The sequence below is a fragment of the Perognathus longimembris genome, chromosome 6 (assembly GCF_023159225.1).
Source record: "Perognathus longimembris pacificus isolate PPM17 chromosome 6, ASM2315922v1, whole genome shotgun sequence".
Classification (NCBI taxonomy): Eukaryota; Metazoa; Chordata; class Mammalia; order Rodentia; family Heteromyidae; genus Perognathus; species Perognathus longimembris.
Genome location: NC_063166.1, coordinates 81,782,631 through 81,797,550, shown reverse-complemented (window position 1 = coordinate 81,797,550; position 14,920 = coordinate 81,782,631).

The window sequence follows — 14,920 nt, the reverse complement described above, 5'->3', positions numbered from 1 at the left end:
TTATTTTCTTGTATTCCAAAAAAAACCCACTTTACCCTGTGGGTCAAGGAAAGATGTGTTCGACTCTATGACCTGGGTAGATGGCCCGAACAGGACTGTTGATTGAGATGTAGGGTGGTGTGTATTTCCCAGCCTGTGTGATTGCGATGATTTCAGAGTACGCTTGACGAGGAATTGGAGTTTTCACCAACCTTATGATTGAACGAGGTCCTTGATTACCTCAGGGGCCTTAACGCCTTCCCTTTGAGTAGCTCCTCTATTCTCTAACTGGCTAAATTATAGTAGGAAAAGACTATTAAACTTGCTACGCTGTGTATGTGGACGGTTTCCTCCTAACTCTTCTTCTGGCAAGAGCTTTCTCCACCATCTAGATCTCCCCTCCCACATGACCAGCACAATGGCAACATCACTTCGGTCACCCTGATAGTCAAGGAGGGCCCCTTTCCCATCAGCTGGATTTGCTTCACTATCATTAACAGAAGCTAAGAATAGTTTTGTTTGTTGGTTCTCTGTATCAGAAAATATACCAGTGATACAGATCTGTTTGTCTTTCATTGCTGTATTGTGCTCAAGTAGATGAGAGAGTAAGGTGTTCAATACACAAAACTATGAAAGGAATGAATACATGCCAACACCATGGAAGCTAATAGGTGCCTACACATGGTGCATTCACATTCTAGTCCGCTTGTCACTATATTTGATTTCATTACCCTGAGTATTGTATATAAGTTTATCTGAATTAGGGAAGGGAAGGGGAACATGAAACTGGTGAGACAAAGGATAAAAGGCAAACCAACGCAACAGCAATACTTACAAGACAATATGTTGGATATTAACTGTACAACTCGGGGGAGAGGTTGGGGATGGTTAAAGGTGGGAGAAAAGTGAAGGAGGAGGTAACAACTTTGACAAGAAATGTACTCACAACCTTATATATGTAACTGTAACCCTCTGTACGTCACTTTGACAATAAAAGTTAAAAAGTAGTATAGGAATTGAAAACTAGAGAAACAAATGACTTGCTGGTTATTTTAATGATATGACCAAAGACTTTGTGCTTTCTGGAAAGAGGTTCAACCACCAAACCACCAAACCCCTCTGGAGAATAGGGTCTAAAATCTTGGAGCTTTAACTGTGTTGTGATTATCCCTACTAACGTGAGCAAGTTTACAATTCTTTTGTCAGGTGATAGCAAGATCTATGTAGAAAGAGGACATTTTAATTTTTGTTCTCAACAGCTGTCACCTGTGGAAAATGAGAGCAGTCATTCTAGAACAAAGTCTTGTGTCCTCTAGCAGGCACTGGAAACTACTAGAGACTGAGATTTTCATTTCTAAATAAAATAAAATAAAATCTTAAACTCTACAACACCGAGAACATACCCTCAATATGTTAAGATTAATAAACTAAATATTTCACAAGCTGGTTTTCTTTTTTTGAGCATTCGAATGAGTAATTTAGAGCATCAGGAACACTACTGGCTTTATTGAAATATTAAAACATATAAATAATTTACATGGCGACAGACTCACAGAAGATATGAAATCTTCAGAACATTACATATATAAATTATATACACTGTCTGATACTAGGAGTTTAATAGGTTGGAAAATATTCCTCTCACCCTTCCATGTTCAGCAGACCTTGGTGGAATCAGAGGAGAGAGGTTAATATGGATGTGTGGAACGAAAAGCCGGACTGCTAACGCCTCGCCTAAGCAAAGAACAAAAGCAGCTACTGTCCTCCAGTCAGCCAGATACGTTATTCGGGAAAACAGATGCATTTTTATGAGAGGCCATAATAAAATATTATTGCCATCATAAAATCATTCAAGCTAGACTGGGTCTTGTTACCCTCCCCTTCCCCAGCTCCAAGCCGTTCCGCGTTCCTCGCTGGCAGTAGGAAGGCTTGCACTTTGTTCTTGTTGGATGCTCGCTCTGCCTTTGTCAACTTGGATGTAAAGCAGAGAGAGAGGACAGGGGCATTTTCTGGCTGGCTGCCATTCCCAGGAATCTGTGTCAACTTGGGCTCCTCGCTCAACCCCTCTGTGACTCATGAGTTCTCGTCTGTAAATTAGGGATACTGCAAGTGGTTCATCTAAAGTGTCATAATGGAGAGTACACGTGTCAGCGCATGTAAAGCTCTGAGGGCAGGTGAGGAGCCCGGCGGAGAATTCACAGTGTTAGCTGGTCTTAGTGGCTGGACAACTAAGTAATGTGAGCGACTGGGCTTTGTAAGTTTCCTTTCCTGATAATTCTCTGGTTCCCATAACAGAGTTTCGGACATACTTGGCACCTAGTTAATAATTCCTGAATAAATTAGTAAATTATTATCTCAGATCCTTAATTAGATATGAGGCTCAGTGGCAGTACAATATAGAGAATTTGCAGGATTTTCACACACACACACACACACATACACACACAGCTACACAGACACACACATCATTATTTTCATGATACTCTGTATAAACTTTTGATTAATTACAATGGCTAGCCATTTTGAGGATGGCCAAATAGCACTAGCTTTCCCTCGGCACTGGACATCTGGGAAGGTGGGTCTTTGGCTTCCGGCTTTCAGCTGCCTTTGAACTCTGCCTCTGGCCAGTTCCCCAGATGTTCCTTGATGTTCTGGACCAAAGTCATCACTCGCTTTCATTTTGCAAGGGGGCAGTGCCACTTATCATCACAAAGATGGCAGCAGGGAAGTAAATAGCCCCTCGCCTTAAATGCCAATTTGTTGTTCCTACTCTGTCACACTTGATTAAAATACAGAGTTTGCCTCCAAGGCTGAAATTAGCTTTTCATTTTGACTGACTGCCATCCAGGTCTGAAAAACAGCAGCTCGTTTGTTTCAATATTTACCACATTCACTAAGAAGAGGTTTACATTATTGCCAATTAGGACTTAATTGTTATCCATAACTCAAACATTTGCGGCCTGCTCACAAAGGAGAAGACATCATTCTCTTTAGCATCCTGACTCCCACCACCCTTGGACCCGAGCACCAGGGGTAAAGGAGTCTCTTGTCTTCTCCAGGAGGCCTGCGGAGCAGGTAACCTACCCTCCACATCCTCACTTCAACATGGAGCTGGAGGCAAGCATCAATGGAAGTCCCATGGAAGATGGTGAAGCCTGGGTTGGGCATATCTCTGCCCCCGCTGGTATGTCCCACTTGGCATCCTATTTCGTGATCGGGAGGTATTGTACTCATAACCTGACTCATGGAATTGCACCCTCTTTGTGCAACTACTTGATCATAAAATAATTTAAAAAGCAAATAAATACTGTTGTCCAGTGAAACTGCTGAGCAATGAAATGGAAGTTTCTGGTATCTGGGACCCAATGTTGGTAATTCTTTTTAGTTTTAAGGCGATTCCTGATGAGCAGCCTGGTTTCAGGATCTGTGTGACCGAGGTCTGGGCGATTCCTTTCACAAGGAAATGTTGTTTAGTTACGATGGCCTGAGGATGGATTAAGGCTACCATCAAAGATGACTCTGGCCATCTCTAATGACATGATTTCCATACCTGCATGGAACTGCCCTTCAGGGTAGATGATGACTTCCTTGGGCTTCTTATTCTTAGTAGAGAATATAACACCCAGGGCAGGTAAAGGCGACTGAATGGTCTGGCAATTCTCTGGCCAGACCCTCTCCCTTGACTGATGAGACCTAGGAGAATGTAGCTTTTGGAATTCAATGTTTGTGCATTTGGTTTGGTACTATTTGTTTTAAACCATATCCAAGGTAAGTTTTTTCTCAATACAAAGAACAAAGCCTCAGAAGTTTACCTGCTATTTCCTACTGAATCTGACCAGAGACTGGATGTGGCAATTCTCTTTTCTCTCTGCATTAAAACTTATAGTACATCACTTAAAAATAATCCCTGACTGGGAGGAATGTTCCAGAAACAATTTAATGACAAGTTTCTACTGCTCTAGGAGTAGGAGAGAGATTGCTAATCTTCAGGGACCTGAGAAGGGGGAGGGGCAAGTGAAGTCATGCCCACTTGGCCTTTGGTCTTAAGCAGGCAGTTTATGGCAGGGGAATTTCCGAAAATGATCCTTCCAAGATTGGTGTCTTCGTTGCCAAGTCCTTTAATCTGCTCTGAGGGCATGGAAGAGAATTCTCTCAAACATCTTTGTGTTAACAGATCTTCTCAATGGTCCACAATTCACAGGAAAACCTGTTCATCGCCCAAGCCTGAAGTGCCACCAATAGGACAAGGAAGAGACAAGTTGCCTCTATTTACCTGGGTCCTGGTTTGTGACCAGTGGGAGGGGCAACCATGATGTGGCCCCACTGGGTCATTTCAGCCTGCTTCATGCCCCAGCATCGTTCTTCTCTTCAAACTTTATTGAGATCCTTTGTCTGAGAGCACTTGCTGGAAAACCTTTCTCCCCCCTTTGGAGAAAAAGGCAAATAACGTATTCTGTCAGGGAATAAAGCAGCCACTTAGAGACACAGCACTTTGATTATACTCTTGGAAGGAAAGGGCGAATTGGATTTTAACTACTATTTCAAATCCCTCACCTAAGGGGCAGAATTATAAAGGAGCTCTGCATCATCCCCGTTATTACCACGTATTTAGACAAGGGCAAAATTAAAAATAAGGTTATTCATCAAAAATGGCTCATGATTCTCATTAGAACATGCAATATGTGGTTTGTTAGCACAAACCAGAGTGTGTGTAGTGAGCATATTTGCTGGGTTTGGCCTGAAGGGCTTTCTTAATAATTTTGGCAACAAATGAATATGCCTAGGTCCCCTCGTTCCATGGGTTTCTTCAAATAAATTCTGTAAGTTTAAGAAGGAAAGTTTTAAAAGAGTCTGCCTCTGTCACTGGCTCTTATTTTCACTCTCAAGTCATTACTGCTTCTGGTCAGTGGGAAAAGCTTTTCCATAATTTACTAAACTGCTTTGTGTGTCTGTGGCGTAATAGTATAAAACCCCACCGTGATAAGCGAAAATTGCATTGGAATCTAAATAAATAATATTACTGTTTGTGAGAGTATGCTGCTGGGGAGAGAGAGTACAGTTAAGACCTCATCTTACCCTTAGAAAGACCCGGGTCTACAGAAGGAGATGAATGTAGAAATAGGATCTTCAGTGTTTACCTCTTTAGGTATAGTTTCTAAAAATGGCACCTCGGTCTCCACCAACACCACTGGCAATGCTCAGTAAAAAAAAGACAAAAACAAAATTACTTGGCAAAAACTAATTGTTCAGACATGAAGAACGCCTTAATCTAGTTAGATAATCAAACATCTCCCCATGAGTTTGACATTTGGGACACCAAGAAGCAATTGTCTCAGTTGGTGCAATTTATGCATGTGTTCACTGAGCAACTTGTTACTGAATGCATCTGAGTGCCGGTGAGGCAAAAAAGGAGAAGTCCTCCATCTGCAGGGAGCCACGGGGTGCTGAAGGATAAGTTAATGGGAAATGTATTTTATATTGGCTTAATATCGCTTCTTTTTCCCACCTAAAAACTTCTTCCTTGTACCACTGACCAGTTTTCCTGATGTAAATATTCTTGCCATAACCAATTTCAAGCTTCAACTGTATCAACTGGCTCACAACATTTCTGTCTATTTGATAATCAACTTTCCCGAGTCTGTATAAGCAAGTACCAGACTTCCTGTGCCGGGAGCTCACATCCTAGGAGATGTCAGAAGCTACGAAAGGAGGCTAATACATCAACAAAATCCCCTCAGATCTTAATAAATTCTGTAAGACATGTAAGCTATGGATAGGATAGGGGTAATTACAGAGAGCTGACTGTTAAATATGGGAGTGTTTGTGAGTCACACATTACATGTAGTTCATACCCTGGCACTTTGAGGTAGGGAAGTCTTCTTACAGTTATAACGATGAAGGAAGTAGCTGTTACGTGAGGGGCAGAGCACTCGCAGAGAGTAACAGAGGACTGGGGCAGAATAGAGTTCACTGTGCTTGAGAAACAGAGGAGGAAGCAGGGTAAGCCATGTGGCTGGCAGGGGGTTGGAGGGAAGAAGAGGGGAAGAATGACGTGGATAAGTATCAAACACATCTGCATAAATAATAGAGGGAGAGTTGTCCTTGATTTTAGGTGTCTCTGATGTTCTGTCTATTTCCAGTCTCAGGGCTCTCTCCAGCAGTATCTTTTATAACAAAATATTTCTTAGATTAGAATTTGTTGTCAAAAGAAGCTATCATACAACTTGTCTGTGTCCCACCACGCGTGCACACACACACACACACACACACACACACACACACACACTTTTTCCTTAAGTTTAAAAAAATTTGTAATAATCTAGTTGGCAAGCAAATGCTTTTATATCTAAACCCAGAAAACCTTCCTGTCATGCCCAGAAGGAATCTTTTGCATATCTGTGTCTGCCACAGTGCCTGGCATAGATCAGCTCCCACCAGGAACTCTGAAAATAGTCACTAGAAGAAGAAGTGAGGGACTCAATTACACTTAGGGCTATGGCTATCAAGTCTGAGGATGGATCTGAAATAGCCTTGTTAAAAATGCAGGGGGAAGGACGTTTCCTGTTCTTCTGCGCCCTGAGCTTGCAGCCCAGGCATGCGCAATGCAGGGGTAGCAAGGCCTCTCCTTCAATTAGCTTGGGCTCAGCAGAAGTGGGGCAGTGCAAAGACAGCATGGGAGAATTACCCAGCACGCTGGTCACAGGGCCCAGTGGTGTGACAGGAATCAAGTCTGGGGCTCCAGCTTCACCCCATAGTTTTTGGCGTCAGGGAAGCCCTATTCCTCAGCTGAGCATCCATTCCCTGGGCATCAGGGAAGAGAATGTGAGGATCTCACACACTCCCTCCAGCCCTGACCTTCAGGGTTTCCCTTGGTCACCCAGGGAAGTGCACATCTCTTCTCTGGGCTGTCATTTCTGCATTGTTCCCACGGCGAATTCAGGCCCCTGAATTCGCTTAGGCGATGGTGGGACCTCCGAAGCTGTCCTTTGTCTTAGAACATGGCCAGATTCTCCTTCCTGCTGTCTCGGCCTCTGTAGAAGGAGGGCGTTGGTCTAGATTCCCACATCTTAAAGGGTAGAACCTAAACTGGAGCTGACTTTTCAAGGCAAGCGGAGGCAGCAGTAGACTTGGCTGCTATACAAGGATGTTGGTAGTCTTCAAATGTGTTTTAAATATTTTTGACTAATCAATCTCACTGTAGTTGTTAGAGCAATAGCTATCTACAACTATTCTTTATTTAAAAACGAGTTCAGACTTGAGATTTTTTTCTATAGCTTTTTCTTCAAATGTGGGAGATTTTCCAGGACAGTAAATACTATTGTTCTCATCTTGGAGGAGAAGCTCTATACTTGGGATTGAAAACTATTCCCAGGTAAACTCCACAGAATATATATATATATATTGGCCAGTCCTGGGGCTTGGACTCGGGGCCTGAGCACTGTCCCTGTCTTCTTTTTGCTCAAAGCTAGCACTCTGCCACTTGAGCCACAGCGCCACTTCTGGCGGTTTTCTGTATATGTGGTGCTGGGGAATTGAACCCAGGGCCTCATGTATAGGAGGCAAGCACTCTTGCCACTAGGCCATATCCCCAGCCCCCTCCACAGAATATTTTTGACTAAGGAAAGGAATTGAGATTTCTTTCTTATGAAGGATTCCTACTATTACAAAAACAGCTACATGATCTTATTATTAAGTAGCCAAAATGAAGAACATTGTATATTAAGTACCTATGAGTGACTTAGGGGAAGTTGTATATGAAAAGAGCAGGTTCTATGTTATAATCTATGTTGAGAGATGTAAGAAAATACAGAAGTTCAGTGAAATGAGTAGTTGTTCATGCTTCCATCTATATACCATGTTTTTATTTCCCTCACCAAAAATATGATCCCCCAGAATTCTTCTGTATTTCACTTTGTTCTTTACTTTGCAGTGGTTGGTGACACCACTTTGCTATCTAATGCCATTGCAAAAAGGGCCTTTTGTGAGATTCTTTCCAATATGTGATTATTTATAGTTACTTATTTAAATTTATTGATTTTTCTAGCTTTTTTCTGGTCTATTGTTTTGAGTATTCTAAAATATTCCATATATTAATGGGTTTCTATTTTTCAGAATTTTGGAAGTTTTCTGCTATTATTATGTTTAATATATTTCCTAAGCATTTACCTATCACTTTCTTACCTATCTTCAGCAATGCCCGTCATTCACACATCTGGCCTTTCAATTGAGTCAAAGTTCCTGCCAATGTCTTTCATGTCATTATTTGATCTTTCTAAATTTTCTTCAAGTTTTTCTGCGATGATTACTTTATCTTTATCAAGCCCCAGACTTTGCTTTTCATTTTGTGTACTCTGTGTAAGGTCTTCCCATTTTATTTTCTCTTGGACTTCAATTTGATTGGGGGGGGATTGTCAGGACATCTGTTTATTGATATCCTCTCCTATATCTTGCATTATCTTCATACGTATGTATATCTCCTTTGATCTCTTTTAGCTTAGCTGTATTCTCTTTGTGCTCATCTATTTGTATTTGCTTGGCATTTATTTTGTTCCCCCTGACATCCTGTATTCCCACTGAATGAATTTGTTTGCTTCTCTTCTCTTTGGATTTGCCTGGTTATTTACAAACATCTTTTTACTTCCGTTGAATGTTCTTACCATCATCCCTTTGAGTTTAGTTTATTGTGTTTTTTTCTACTTCATTTAATTTTCATGTGATTCTTGCTCTTTGAATCGATTATATTTATTTGCTCGCTCATTTTCTCATATTTTCATATTTGGGTATATTCATTTAATGACAATTTTGGGTTTGGATTTTTAGTCACCTGAATTGTTCCTGTGGGTTTATGCTCTAGCTTCTTCCAGAACTGGGTGTTAGTTGGGTTGATGCACTGTTTTATACTGCTAGCATGGGGCCTGATCTCAGCACTAAAAAACTGGCTGATATTTACACACAGCAGATAGCACTGCTAACGCTATCTACACAACCAATCACATTATATTGAAAGAGGCCAGAGATTTTGTATGACATCATAGCAACCAGAAGGAAAAGAGTAAGTATTGTGAATAGGGGTTAGAACCTCGTTTTCAAGAGTGGGGTGGGTGAAATAGATAGAGTCTGTTAGCAAGGCAAGTCGTTGTTTTGTTTTATGTAGCACCAGAGGAGATTTCCTAACAGTGTACTGTATTCAGTTAGAGGCAAGGTGACATCAGGATGAGGGAGTCAGTGTTACATCTTAAAAGTCTACCTACCACTTTCTCAAGCTTCAGTACTGCTTTATCTTTTTTATTTTTTAAAACGACTCTTTTCATTCATGTGTGGTTGTATAGATGATCATATCAAAGTCAGTCTCATTTTGGTCATATCAAAGTCTCATTTAACATTTCGACTAACTTCAATAAAAAGCGACCTTGAGTGGAATATTCACCAAGCTGAACTATGGGTAGAAGGTTCTAGACTCTCCTCAACTGCTTTCTTTCTACTGTCATACATTTCACAGTGACTTGCTGTGTAGTAATAGGTTCTTTGGGCTTTCATCTCTCCAATTCTTTTCTTGAAAGTAAATGTGCACAGCAGACCACTGCATTGTTCTTTTCTACCTAGTGACAGGCAAAGTAAAGGTCCATTGAAGAAGTGACAAACAAGTTCCACACCAATGTGCTGTAAAGTGTTTGGACAATGGCATCAACTCTTGAGATCATAGGGCTCTTAATGTCGTTGCCTTAATTGCATGTATTTGGTTGTGTTGTGTGGATGATGTCTAGAATTTTAATGCAAGTGGTTAATCGCAGTCTTCTGAAGAGAATACTGTCACTCAGGGGTAATTAATTAAGCATTTACATGAATGAAGATTTAGTAAAACACACTGAACACCACTACAAGATGTAATTTGTGAATTCTGGACTCTGATAATTATGCAATTACAATGCAAGTCTCCTTGTCATAAAATCATTTTTTTTTTCATTTTTGTTCCATCCTTCAAGCTTTCTCCTAGGGATTAATTTGGGAACGAGGATTTAGTAAGTGTTGAAAATAGAGATACTATTGTTTAATAACCAGATATTTGATTTACTATTTCCTTTGTGGCTGAATATATATAGTTTACTTTGCCTATGGATAGGATTCATTTAATTTAACAGCACAACAAACATTCATAAACACATTAATATTTGATTGCTAAGTTCGGCTATTATTATTATGTCATTTCTTTTCAAAGTCTATAGGTTTTTAACTTCTCAGAGAATTACAATTGTGAGAATAAAAGAATGAGTAAATTCTGAGCATATGGATTGATTTAGGAAGCAGATGTCAGTTGTGTTTGAGGTTTTAAGGAAAATTTTAAAAGAGAATAAGTTAAAAAATAAAAGAAACTGATCATTACTTACAGCCGAGGAGCAAATAATGTACTTTTATAATGGAAGAACTATTTGCACATCAAGTCAGTAGGTAATTATTTCAGTCACTGAATTTGGATCTTTTGGACAAGTTTACTTAATTTTTATTTTATTTATTTTCTTTAAGAAAGTCTGCAAAGGCGTTTCAATTCAACATGTGAATTTATGTGCACCATGCATCTTAATCAGTGTCAGCTCTCCATCATTCTCTTCCCATTTCTCCCAAGCCCACATTTACCCTCAGGTTCCTTGGTTCCATTTTTATATAAGTCCCTTGAGGATTCTAACTGCATCCACCCACCCTTCCTTTCCATTCTCTGCCCACTCTCATGAAGCCTCCTCCCTCTCAGACAGGACAAAACATGCTTCACATGGACAGTGATTTGACCCGACTTGCTGAATAAAGTCCATCAACTTCTGTCTTCTAGATTTAAATAATTCTAAAAAATAGTCTGAAATGAACTTCTTTACATGGAATTATAATCTATTTTTGATAGCTTTGCTTTCTAAGGTGGCTTGTCAATTGTATAAAGATATCACAGGCAGAATTCTCTGGTGTTACCTTTGCTCACAGAAATGTCTGCTTAGCACAGGGCTTACTAGAGAAGAGTTTTCCTTGTCCTCAAGTTTCTCATCTAGAACACAAGACATACAGCACACACAGGCAAGCTCTGTGCTTATGTTAGAAGGTGATATATACTAAGGAAAAAGTCAGATATGGTTGCGAGAAATTAGCCAAGTGGAGGAGAATCAAGCACTGGTGGGTGCATTTAATATGTTGGAAGGCAAAGCAGCAAGTTCTATAGGTGAATTTCTGTGGGCCAGAGTAGGTAAGCCCAAGACTCAAGTGAAAGTGAGATGAACCCATCTTATTATCATGTGCAGAATGGACCACCTGTAATTTGGGGACTAATGTCGCTAGTGAGCTTCTGGGCAATTTGAAAAGAATGTTCAGGCTGTGCATGTAAAATATCAAATTTCAGAGGCCCATTTTTGGGAATATAGAATCTAATTTATTATTCTACTTTTATGTGTTTTTTTTTAACCCCTTCAACAATTTCAAAGAATTTTAAAATTCTGCATTGTAAGATTCTGGTATTGGGTTTTTTTTTTAAAACTGATACTTAAAATCACTTGGAGCCTTAAGCTGACATCTTATTGCCTTGTAATTGCTCCTGATGTGACTTTTGAGCCCTGCTCCTCTCAGAATGATTCTGCCTGATTCCTGGTAAATCCTGAAAATGAAAATGAATGGCAAACATCCACCTCATGTCTTCAGAACTTTCTAGGCTTTGAATAAACCAGTCAGTGAATATAGAAAAAAATTCAATTTTTAGAGGAAACATACTTTAATAATTTAGGTAGTTATGATCATTCAAATCCCAGTAAGTGCCTGCTAAGTTCTTAGCATATATGAGAAATCTCAAAATAAGAATTCGATACCACTTTGCCCTCAAAGTGACCAGACTAGCTTTTGCAAAAGAAAAACAAAGTGAAGGGATTATACCAAATCCATGAGGTGTGGCAAACATAAGCATAGGTAAGAAGGTGGGGCCTGAAAGGACATCTTGTTGGAAAACCTGCTTGGGAGCCCAAGGAGCTTGAACTGCATATCAAATTAATGGTGGGACTGTAAATTCAAGGGAGGAGTTGCAATTGTCTTCATCTGCATTCTGCTGCTTTAGTCTAGATTACCAGGCCAGGAGCCAGGAGTCTGCAAAATGGCCCCAATGGTGAGTCCCAGTGTCTAACATTTACACTCTGATAATTTCCTTCCGCATCCTATCTGTGTGTGTGTGTGTGTGTGCGCGCGTGTGTGTGTCCAGTAGAATCTAATGTGAATGTGTGAATGATAGTACATACATATAATTTGTGAGTTTAGAATATAAAGGACTCTGTGATTCCCCCTGCTCATCCCCCCTCCCCCGTTGTCTCTCTCTGTTCAGGTTAACCACCTTGTGACTGAGCCATGTTGGAAGCATCAGCTCTGGCCTTCATTAGGCCCTTGGGTGGTTGTGGTCCCAGCCGCAGTCTCACAAGGAAATGGCAAACGTTTTGTTTTAGATGATGACATTTGGGATACTTTTTGACAGAGTAATAGATGATAATTCCTGACCAAGTACAACACAGCTTTCGACCGTGACAACTGTGCTTGGTTATAAAATAAAACTGATCAGTAACATGGGATTCTTTTCCTCCTCGATCTCTGACGGTGGAAAAAGAATTGAAGTAACCCTAGAGACGCTTTCGTGGCCGCTGAGATTTGTAGTCAAGCACATGCCATCGCCATCCACCTAAGCCGTGATGACAATTCCTATCCGGAGGACCATGTTTTAATATAATGCAGATAATTAAGGGAAATTGGAGACCTTTGTAAAGGTTCCCACGTACACTTTTGAATTAACAAAACCAATAAAATAACACCTCAGTAATAAGTTCATTTATTCACAATACCAACAAAATAACACTGCAGTAATAAGTTCATTAATTTAGAGCCAAATATGCTCCAGACGGTTCATGAAATGCTGAATAAATAATATACCACCTTATTTCCTCCCCCAAATAACCCAGGAAGTAAATGCCATTGCTCTCACTGTCAATGAGGGAGAGAAACAAGATTTAGTGGAATGTCCAAAATTAAAATGTAATCAACAGTTATCAGGGAGTCCTATTTAAACTGTGTTGAGTAGGAATGAGATCCTGGATTTCTTGTACTTTCACAGGGATACGTATGTTGCCAATTCAAGAACTTGATTTTTAAAAACAAAGTTTATTTATTAATAAGGTTTATTTATTATTATTTATTGTAGAGATTTAAAGGCAATTACTTTTTGTAATAAGAATACCTAAAATCTATGCTCTTCAAAAGTATCTAGTATATGTGTGTCTGTATGTGTGTATAGCATTATTAAACAGGTTTCTTGTGTTGTACTTCATCTAGTTTAACTAGAACTTAGAACTTTTTTCCTCCATATTTCAGTGTTTAATTTTCTCTATGTAATTTATTTTTTAAAAAGATTTTTTTTACATAAAAGAAAGACCAGGCAGAATTTCTTTTCTGTCTGGCTTATTCAACGATCATAATACCTTCTTGGCTCATCTGTACTGTAGCAAATGGTAGGACTCTCCCTCCCTCCTTCCCTCCCTCCCTCCCTCCCTCCCTCTCCCTCCCTCTTTTCTTTCTTTTCCTTCCTTCCTTCCTTTCTTTCTTTCTCTTTCTTTCTTTCTTTCTTTCTTTCTTTCTTTCTTTCTTTCTTTCTTTCTTTCTTTCTTCCTTCCTTCCTTCCTTTCTTTCTTTCTTTCTTTTTTTCTCTCCTTCTCTCTCTTACTTTTTTCCTTCCTTTCTTTTCCTTCCTTCTCTCTCCCTCCTTCCCTCTTCTCCTTCTCTTCCCTGCTTCTCTGTTCCCTCTCTACTTCCCATTCTCCTTCCCCCCTCCCTTCCCCCCCCCCTGCCATTTTACTTTTCTCTTTCTCTCCTCCCCTCCTTTCTCAACCTTCTCTCTTTCAAGAATTTTGAGACATGACTGGTTAGGAATCAAATAGCTGCTGACAATTCAGAACAAGTGATGTCCATATATAGAGGGACTTGCCTTGTCCTTGCACTTTCTATTTCTCTTATGATTTCTATTTCTCTTAAAAGTGTTCCTAAAATGCTAAACTTTTCTAGTTTCATTTTGCAAGTTTAAAACAGTATTTTTAAATTAAATTTTGAATATATTTTTAAGGGTTCACAGTCCCAGTGAGTGTCTGGGGTAGAATTTGAATCCTCCTCTTTGTACATACAGATCTCACCTTCTTTCCACCATGTCAAATACACCACCATCAATTGGTCTCAATACTGAACAAAAAGCATTGTTGGAAAAAGCACACCTACTGTTGTATTCATAATAAAAATTAAGGATAGCAACAATAATAGTGTCATAGTCATGCCTCCCATAAACGCAATCATATCCCTCTATGTGCCTACATGCCTCCTAGACTTAATTTGGTCAAATATTTTGTCCATTTCCTTCCCATGTTCTCAGTTTTTAGGAGTTATAACATTTAGAGTGGGGCAGGGGGCAGACATCAAGAATCTTTCTCAAAATGACAAGAAAAATCAAAAGCCACGGAGACCGAATGTTTGCGTGGGACTACAGCTGGGGAGCAGGGAACGCAGGCTGCATTCAGGAAAAGTTTCACAGGATGTAAAAAGAAACCATCTGCTTTTTCTTTTTGTTCTTGTTTAAGAACAGCTTGTGTTTGCAACTCACAGTTTAAAACATGGTAATAACCTACAGGACTTTGTGAAGCATGAATCGTACTGCTTTTTTCTCATTTTCTTCTACTTACAAATTTTTTTTCATCTGTTTGCAGAAAGCAGAATGTAAAGACGGTATTTGCAAGTTGCAACTTGGATAAGAAAATTCCTCTGATCGCGGCCTGTGTCTGCCTCCATTCGGGTTTTCTGGGCATTCCTGGATCCTGCAAGGAAACCCAGCCAAGATGAACCAAGTACAGTGCTCAGCTTTGCTATAAGAAACCCCTTAGGCTGAAACCGGCTCGGT